Source organism: Humulus lupulus, chromosome 3, assembly GCF_963169125.1.
Source record: "Humulus lupulus chromosome 3, drHumLupu1.1, whole genome shotgun sequence".
Taxonomy (NCBI): domain Eukaryota; kingdom Viridiplantae; phylum Streptophyta; class Magnoliopsida; order Rosales; family Cannabaceae; genus Humulus; species Humulus lupulus.
This window is the reverse complement of record NC_084795.1, coordinates 172,588,834-172,598,123: the sequence shown is the minus strand read 5'-3', so window position 1 is coordinate 172,598,123 and position 9,290 is coordinate 172,588,834.

Here is a 9,290-nt window from a genome sequence, read left to right as displayed (position 1 = left end):
ATTTTGTTCATGTGTTTACATACCTCTTGGTACGCTTTGCTATCGATGTACCTTATATGCCCCCCAAGTGACTGAGGAGCTTTAGGTCCTTGGTCACTTGCCTTGACCACGACTTGTACGAACATTACTGCTCGGTAGGAAATGCAACACTTATAATACCGCAAAACAACACACGTAATGAACAAATACTTGTAAAAAATTTACAAAGGTTGGCAAGAATGACTGGTTGCGCACGGTCCCTTATAATTCTCGTATTAAAATGGACTAAACATGTCTTTACAAGTGATCTTAAAAAGATCTTACACTTATAAGCGATTAGCCATATAACATGGCTAACCCTTTTTCAAAACTTGTAAAAAGTAAAAATTAATACAAGCCAGTCCTTTAAAAAGGACTGTTTATTGATAATACTTGCGCAGGTGTTCTCCATTCCAATAGCGTGGAACGAGATCTCCATTTAAGCGTGCAAGCTTGTAGGTGCCTGGATGAAGGAATTCATCAATCTAGTAAGGTCCTTCCCAGTTTGGTCCGAGTACTCCAGCAGCTGGGTCGTGGGTGTTTAAGAAAACTCATCGAAGTACTAGGTCTCCAACGTTGAACTTTCTTGCTGGTACGCAGCTACTCGGAGTTGGGCTCTTTCTCATTTCTCTTCAATCGAGTCTAAGGACTCCATCAATAGTTGGCTATTCTGGTCTTGATCGTATGTGATTCTTCGATGTGAGGGCGGATCTAACTCGACTGGCAACATGGCTTCATACCCGTATGCTAAGGAAAATGGGGTATGACCTGTCGCTGTTCGATGAGAAGTTCTATACGACCAGAGTACTTCAGGCAGCTGTTCTGGCCATGCTCCTTTAGCGTCTTCGAGTCTTTTCTTCAGGGTATCTTTAAGTGTTTTATTCACTGCTTCGACTTGCCCATTTGCTTGTGGATGCGCAACTGAAGAAAAGCTTTTAACAATTCCATGCCTTTCACAGAAGTCTGTGAATAAGTCACTGTCAAACTGGGTGTCGTTGTCTGAGACAATTTTTTGAGGCAGACCATATCGGCAAACAATGTTCTTGATGACAAAGTCAAGAACTTTCTTGGTCGTTATGGTAGCGAGTGGCTCAGCTTCGGCCCATTTGGTGAAGTAGTCGACTTCTACGACTGCGTATTTTACTCCACCCTTTCCCGTTGGCAAGGATCCAATCAAATCGATACCCCATACTGCGAAGGGCCACGGACTCTGCATCTGCTTTAACTCGTTGGGAGCTGCGCGTGGGATCTTGGAAAATCTCTGACACTTATCGCATTTTTGTACAAACTCCATTGAGTCTTCGTTCATAGTCGGCCAGAAATAACCTTGCCTCAGAATCTTTTTCGACAAGCTCTGTCACCCAGCGTGATCCCCACAGAAGCCTTCATGTACTTCCCTCATTAGTTCTTTAGCCTTTTCTGGTGTAATACATCTGAGCAGTGGCATGGAGTATCCTCTTCGGTAAAGAACACCATCGACCAGTATATACCTAGCAGCCTGTCTCTGAAGAGTTCTGGCTTTGTTTCTATCTGCTGGTAGTACACCATTCGTGAGATACTCCAAATATGGTACCATCCATGTATCTTCTACTCAAATTTCCATATTTGTTTCATCTGCTCGTATGCTTGGCTCGCATAATCTCTCTACTAGCACTATATTTAAAGTGTCAGCGTCTTTTGCACTCGCGAGTTTGGCTAAAGCATCTGCGTTTGAATTCTGATCTCGGGGAATTTGCTGGATGGTATACTTCTCGAATTGCGCCAAAAAATCTTTAGTTTTGTTCAAGTAGGCCAATATTTTGAGGCCCCGTGCTTGATACTCCCCTAAGACCTGATTCACTACCAGCTGTGAATCACTGTAAATATCAAGCACTTTTATACTCATGTCTTTGGCCAACCTTAGCCCTGCGAGGAGTGCTTCATATTTGGCCTCATTGTTTGATGCGGCGAAATTGAACCTAATAGCGCAGTGAAATCGATGCCCTTCTGGCGTTATCAATATCACTCCTGCTCCTATGTGAGATTCGTTGGACGATCCATCCGTGAATAACTTCCACGAAGGAACTTAGACTTGGGGCTCAGGCGCACTAGGTTTTTTTGCACTGCTCGTCGTTTGGGAGCTCAGTGAATTCAGCGGTAAGGTCAGCCAAGACCTGTCCTTTTACTGCTGCTCGCGGTGAATATGTGATATCGAACTACCCGAGTTCGACTGCCCATTTTAATAAGCGTCCAGCCGCCTCTGGCTTTTGCAGAACTTGCCGAAGGGGCTGGTCAGTTAAGACTGTGATGGGATGGGCTTGGAAGTAAGGACGTAACTTCCTTGAGGCCAAGATTAAACAATTGGCTAATCTTTCGATGGGAGGATACCTCAATTCGGCCCCGATTAACCTCTTGCTTACATAGTAAACCACCTTTTGTACGCCTTCTTCTTCTCGTACTAGTACCGCACTAGCAGCAAATTCGGTGGTTGCCAGGTAAATGAACAAAGTTTCTCCGTCTATGGGTTTTGATAAAACAGGAGGCTGTGCCATGTGGGCCTTTAAGGCTTGGAAAGCCTGTTTGCAGTCTCCGGTCCATTCGAACTTCTTGTTGCCTCTAAGTAGATTAAAGAAAGGGACGCATTTATCCGTCGACTTGGAAATGAATCTACTTAGTGCGGCAATTCTTCCAGTTAAACTTTGCACATCCTTGATTTTCATTGGCGATTTCATGTCGATCAGGGCTTTGATCTTGTCGGGGTTGGCCTCGATTCCTCTTGAATTAACAATGAACCCCAAAAATTTCCCTGATCTTACTCCGAAGGAACATTTGAGAGGATTTAACTTCATCTGATATTTATTTAGAACGTTGAAACACTCTTGTAAATCCTTTACATGTCCTTCTGCCTTTTTTGACATTACCAGCATGTCGTCCACGTATACCTCCATGTTTATTCCGATCAACTCCTTAAACATGTGGTTAACCAATCGCTGGTAAGTCGCACTAGCATTTTTAAGTCCGAAAGGCATTACTTTATAACAGTATAACCCTATATCGGTCCGAAAGCTAGTGTGATCCTCGTCAGGGGGATGCATACTGATCTTATTGTATCCTGAGTATGCATCCATGAAGGAGAGGATCTCATGTCCTGCAGTTGCATCGACCAGCTGGTCGATCCTTGGGAGTGGGAAGCAATCTTTTGGGCAGGCTTTATTAAGGTCTGTGAAATCCACACAGGTTCGCCATTTTCCGTTAGGCTTGGGAACCAGTACTGGATTAGAGACCCATGATGGATAAAATGCCACCCTGATGAACCCATTCTCCTTCAGTCTTTCAACTTCCTCTTTTAAGGCGTTCGATCTATCCTTATCGAGCAGCCTTCTTTTCTGTTGCACGGGTGGAAAACTCTTGTCAACGTTTAGGACATGGCTGATAACTGCAGGATCTATCCCAGCCATGTCTTTGTGTGACCAGGCAAAAACTTCCTGGTTCTTTCGCAAAAATTCCACCAGTGCATGTTTCATTGTTGCTTCTAAATTTTTCCCGAACTTTACAACTCTGGTCGAGTCTTTTTCATCAAGTTGGACCTCTTCCAGGTCCTCGACGGGTCCAACATCTTCCTCAAAATCCCCAAAGCGAGGATCTAAATCCCTATCCTCACTTTGGGCAACACCCTATTTGGTGACTCCATCACCGGATTGGGCTTGTGTATCAATAGCCATCTGCAACCTATCAGGGGGAGTGCTCTTTGACGTCCCCTTCTTCGCCTTTGTGACTGAGGCGTTGTAGCACTCCCTTGCTTCCCTCTGATTTCCCAACACGCGTCCTACCTCTGCGTCTGTCAGGAATTTCATGGCCAAGTGCCATACTGAGGTGACGGTTCGAAGGTCAACCAGTATGGGCCTTCCAATGACAGCATTGTACGCCGAAGGACAATCGAATACTATAAAAGTAGCAAGTAATGTCCTGGTAGCAGGCGCTATACCTGCTATTACTGGAAGTCTGATTGACCCTGCTGGGGCGAGTCCCTCACCGGAGAAGTTGTAAATCATTTGGTTGTAGGGCTCCAAGTCCTTGACAAACAACTTCATTCATTCTAGCGAAGATTTGTACAGGATGTTTACTGAACTTCCTGTATGAACTAGTACTCTCTTCACCATCATGTTGGCGATTTGAACGTCCATGACCAGCGGATCGAAATGTGGGAACCGGACATGCTGGGCGTCGCTATCAGAGAAGGTTATTTCACCATCTTCTAATCGAGCCTTCTTTGATGCCCTGTCCTCCACAGTCATCATCTCGATGTCCTAGTCGTGACGTAGGGTCCGAGCATATCGTTCCCTTGCCTTTCCACTACTTCCCGCGAGGTGCGGACCTCCACAGATGGTGAGTAAAGTGCCAGCTACGGGGTCAGGCTGCAAAGGTGGCAAGCGTTGGCGTGCAGGCGCATGCTCATTGCTACCTGGAGCCTCTCGTTGGGAATTTCTTGAGGCCCGTACGTATCTTCTCAAGTGTCCTTGTCTGATAAGGAACTTGATTTCATCCTTCAGCTGGTTGCATTCATTTGTATCATGTCTGTAGTCGTTATGATAACGACAGAACTTGGTAGTGTCTCTCTTCGAAATATCTTTTCGAATGGGGGTGGGTTTTTTATAAGGCACACTAGAACTCGTGGCCTAATACACCTCTCCTCGAGACTTGACAAGGGCAATGTAGTTAGTGAACCATGGTTCATAACGATTGCCCTTGGCGCGTTTATTCTTAGAGGTGGAAGGCTCATTATGCGGCCGTTTCCCCCCATTCTTGCCATTGCCATTGCCATTGCCGTTCCCGTTTCCTTTGCCGTTGCCGTTGGGTTTTGACCCATTGGCGGCTTTGGCGGGCTCGGCAGTCCCCTTATCCTTGCCTGGGGGTTTTCCTTCACTGGCGATGGCATCTTCGAGCTTTATGTACCGATCAGCTCTATCCAAAAATTCTTCAGTAGTTTTAACTCCATGCTTTCTGAGGCTACTCCACAAAGGCGTGCGTCGCCTAACTCTCGCAGTTAAGGCCATCATCTTGCCCTCATCACCCACTGTTTTGGCTCCAGCCACTGCTCGCATGAAGCGTTAGACGTAATCCTTCAGTGGCTCTCCTTCTTACTGGCGTATCTCAACCAGCTGATTCGCCTCAGTTGGGTGCACACGACCCGCATAGAATTGTCCGTAAAATTCTTTTACGAACATCTCCCAAGAAACAATACTTGCATGAGGGAATTTGAAAAACCACTCCTGTGCAGCATCAGAAAGTGTCGCAGGAAAGATCCTGCACCGAGCGTCTTCGAACACTTTCTGAATGTCCATCTGTATCTCAAACTTGTTGACATGAGATACCGGGTCACCATACCCGTCAAAGTTTGGAAGCATGGGCATCTTAAACTTGCTAGGAGTTTCTTCCATAGCTATCCTTTGAACGAAAGGAGTGCCTCTTCTCCTGTCGTACTCGATATGAGATGTCCTTCCCCTGACCAGCTGTTGTACTGCCTAGTTCAGGGCATCTATTTGGGCTTGCACGGCTTTGGGAATCGCCGGGGCCTCTGGTGCTAGGGGAATGTACTCGTCGTGCCGTTCCTGATGATCGTTGAGTACGTCTCTTAAATCCTCGTCTCTTCGCCGCTGCTCTCTTGCTCCGAGTCGATTAAAGACGTTGTTTTGCCTTGGCTGCCCCCCAGCATCGCGTCTCTCGGGTTGGTCTTCCCTAGGTGGCGGGCTTCTGCCCCCACCTCTCTCTCCATTTCTCTGACCGGCACTTCCTCTGCCTGAGTCGGCCTCATTGTATCCATGGCCATCTCTGAACCTCGACTGGCTATGGTGGGATCGACTGTCCCCTCGGTTGCCTCCTCGGGCTTGAACTTCCCGAGCGTTAGAGGGTGGCCTGCGTTGGTCGGTAGGTCCCCATGCATTGTCATGCCGTGGGGGGCCCCGGACCGCAGAGCTTATCTCTAAGTTCCTTCTGTTACCAGAAGGATGCTGCCCTCTGGTCGGTGGGTTCGGCTCTTCGCCCCTATGGCGTCTAGGACTGCGGGGCTACTGCCCGGCCCTATTATGCCTTGTCTGCGGGGGAATGTCACGACCAGCCTGGGATGGAGGCTGCGCTTCAGGATCCCTTAGCAAGACATCATCCGGAGGCATTGGTGGCTGCTTGGGCCTTTGGGGGCTCGACGGCTGGATCAGCGGGCTAGGATTGGGACCCCTTTGGGGTGGCCCATTTGCGGGTTGATCAGGCTGTGAGGCAGGTGCAGCCTGATTCCTAGCCAACTGAGGGCTGCTTCGAGGGCTGCCATGGCCTCCCTCTGACGACGGTCCATCTCCGCCTGTCTTTCACTCAATTCCTGGCGCTGTCGCTCAATCTCTTGTTGTTGCCGAGCCATAATCTCAGCAGCACTTTCTTGGCTGGCCCTCAGATTGGCCAGTTCATCCTGCAATACCCCCAGGGTATTCCTCAGCGTCTCGGAATCCAGTTCTTCCTCATCAAATTCCAAATGTGGCTCATCTTCAGTCACGTTTGGAGGAGGAGGCGGTTGAGATGGTGCAGCGCCAGTCGCTTGCCCAGTCTTCTTTGTTGTTTTCGCCATTTATGCTTGAACAATATCGTATCAAGCTCTCAATGAAAGCACCAGAATGTTGACCCTGATTTTGGTCAACTGACACGGAGTCAAAATGCTTGATGTGGACAGATATGTTAGAATGAATATAATGACAAAAACAGTAAATCACACAAGAATTTATAGTGGTTCGGCCCCAGAAACTGGTAATAACCTACGTCCACTTGAGCTATTATTGATATGAGATCTCAAAGGAGTGATCAAAGAACTAGGGTTCTATGAGTTTCACCAACCTTTGAAGAATAAACAATATATCGTAATATATTAGCTCTAATTCTCTTGTAAATCTATAACCTCAAGTAATCAAAAAGCCCAAAAGTCCCTTCCTTGAACTATCTTTCTCTATTTATAAGCTCAAGGAGGGTTACATTAATTTGTTACAGATATTCTCTCCTAATTAATCGGATCATCAGGAATTATTGGAGACAATCTCGGGATTGACTATGATCTTTACAAAATCATCTTGAAATATGCGGAGCGTACGACCATGCTGGTCGTAAGAAAAACTCAACTATTATGCTTGTAATATCTTACTGGTTGATACTCTAACAGAACTCTGCCAGGTGTCAGCCACGTGTTCAGAAATCACCTGCCACGTCATCTGTGCCTGTTTTTTGGATAACAGAACCACTTACCTCTTGGAGGATGTAAAGACACAAATACCACCAAGCTAAGAAAAGAATGTGTAGATATTATGTTTGAGATGAAGATCAATTTATAAGAAGCTCAAACTCATCTTAGTCGTTGAATCTAATGCTTGATCTATGGTCAAAAATGGAGCCAAACACCTACATTGGGATCCACGAAGCCAAATGGTAGGCTCACATTCAATCTCAAGGAATCACAAGGATCACCACCTCCAAAGTGTGTTTTTATATGCTGCCAAAGCAAAGAAACACACTAACACCACCTATGCTTTGAAGACACCCTACTGAAAATTCTACCAAAGCACCTAAAGGCCCTCCCATAGATTGGGGGGCAAGTGTGGATGCCAAAAATCCACCAAGGAAAAAATCTTTGATCCCTGGTTGAAATACATGGCTAAGGGTCACTTAGTCATGCTATCGGGCCTATAGGTCTCACGAGACCACGTTCTAGCCAACACTCCCAAGTGCCTTGTAGGTCTCTGCCTTGCTGAAGATTCGAAGGCTCACGACATCTTTGTGTGTCTCGCACCCCTGGGCCTTGCGAGGCCCCCGCCTCACGCCCATGTGCCTCGCGAGACCCTTGCCTGGTTGGAGACCCGAGTGCCAAGCTCTTAGGAGTCATGCCTCTGCCTTACTGAAGGCCAAATCTCCTTGTGCCCAGGTGCCACGCACCCTTGCGCCTCGCTGAAGACTAAAACCCCTCATGCCCAGGTACCATGCACCCTTGCGCCTCACGAAGACACCGCCTCACTGAACACCAAAATGCATCGCGCCAATGGCCTCGCACCACAGCCTCGCCTCATGCTGAGCGTCTCACCAATGGCCTCGCACACAGAGCCTTGCCTCGTACCGAGCATCTCACCAATGGCCTCGCACCGAGCATCTCGCCAATGGCCTCGCACCATGGTCTCGCACCAAGGGCCTCGCACCAACGGCTTCGCACCAATGGCCTTGCGTGTGCTCCAGGATACACCTCGCGCATGGAGCCTCACCTCATGTCAAGCGTCTTGCGAAGACATCTGTGTGCCCCATCTCATACCACACAGGTCTCGCGAGGCACATGCCTCACCTGCGGAGCATCGCGTCTCACGCCAAGTGTGTCGCGAGGTCAGCCCCCGCATGTGGCATCACATCTCGTGCTGAAGGACTTGCGAGGTGCATGTCTCGCCTACCATGTTGTACCTAGCGCCAAGGATATCGTGCCTAAGGCATGAAAGGTCCCTTATGTATCCTTTTCATAGGGCCATCACGCGAGGTCCTTGCCTCCCAGGCTTATTGGGATCGTGTCATACATGACAACGTATAGGGATTTCAATACTTGAAGAGTAAGGTACCTTGTGTGGGTAAAAGCCTATGCATGACTCGAGGAGCTCGTACAGGTATGGAATGCACATACAAACCAAGAGGAGTTGGAGTATGGACACGATGTACACGCCAGACAAGTAGTGGTCGTATGAGTAAGGTTCCTGATGTGGTCCTCATCAGCCAATCTCTGACACTCGTACTAAACAAGTGGTGGAGGTACATCCAGGTACTGAAGTGAAGGTGCTCCAACAAACTCTCGACATGTACTAGAGCTGACCACCACACTCCTGGCACCACTACCACATGTAAACTACATATGTAGAGTCATGTCCCCAGGGGCCACAATGTACTAAAAGTCATTAGAGATCTACTATAAATATGACCTCCCTTCATCTGAGAAGGGGGGATTTGTGGAAGTATTTTGTAACCAGTTATTACTAATGAAAGGTGACATTCAACATTCTCTCCATTCTTCATTTTAGAGTTCCATCATTTACATTTGATGTTCTTGAAATCATAAGGAAGCTTACCCGAAGTTTAGTGAGTTTAAAGTACACTTCTTTTACAACTCCAAAAGTTCTTAATCTAACTTAGTTGACGAGTTCTTACCGTCAACACTCACATAATCATATAATGATACATATATTTATATATATATATCACATAATCACATAATTTTCCATAATTTGCCATCCTGC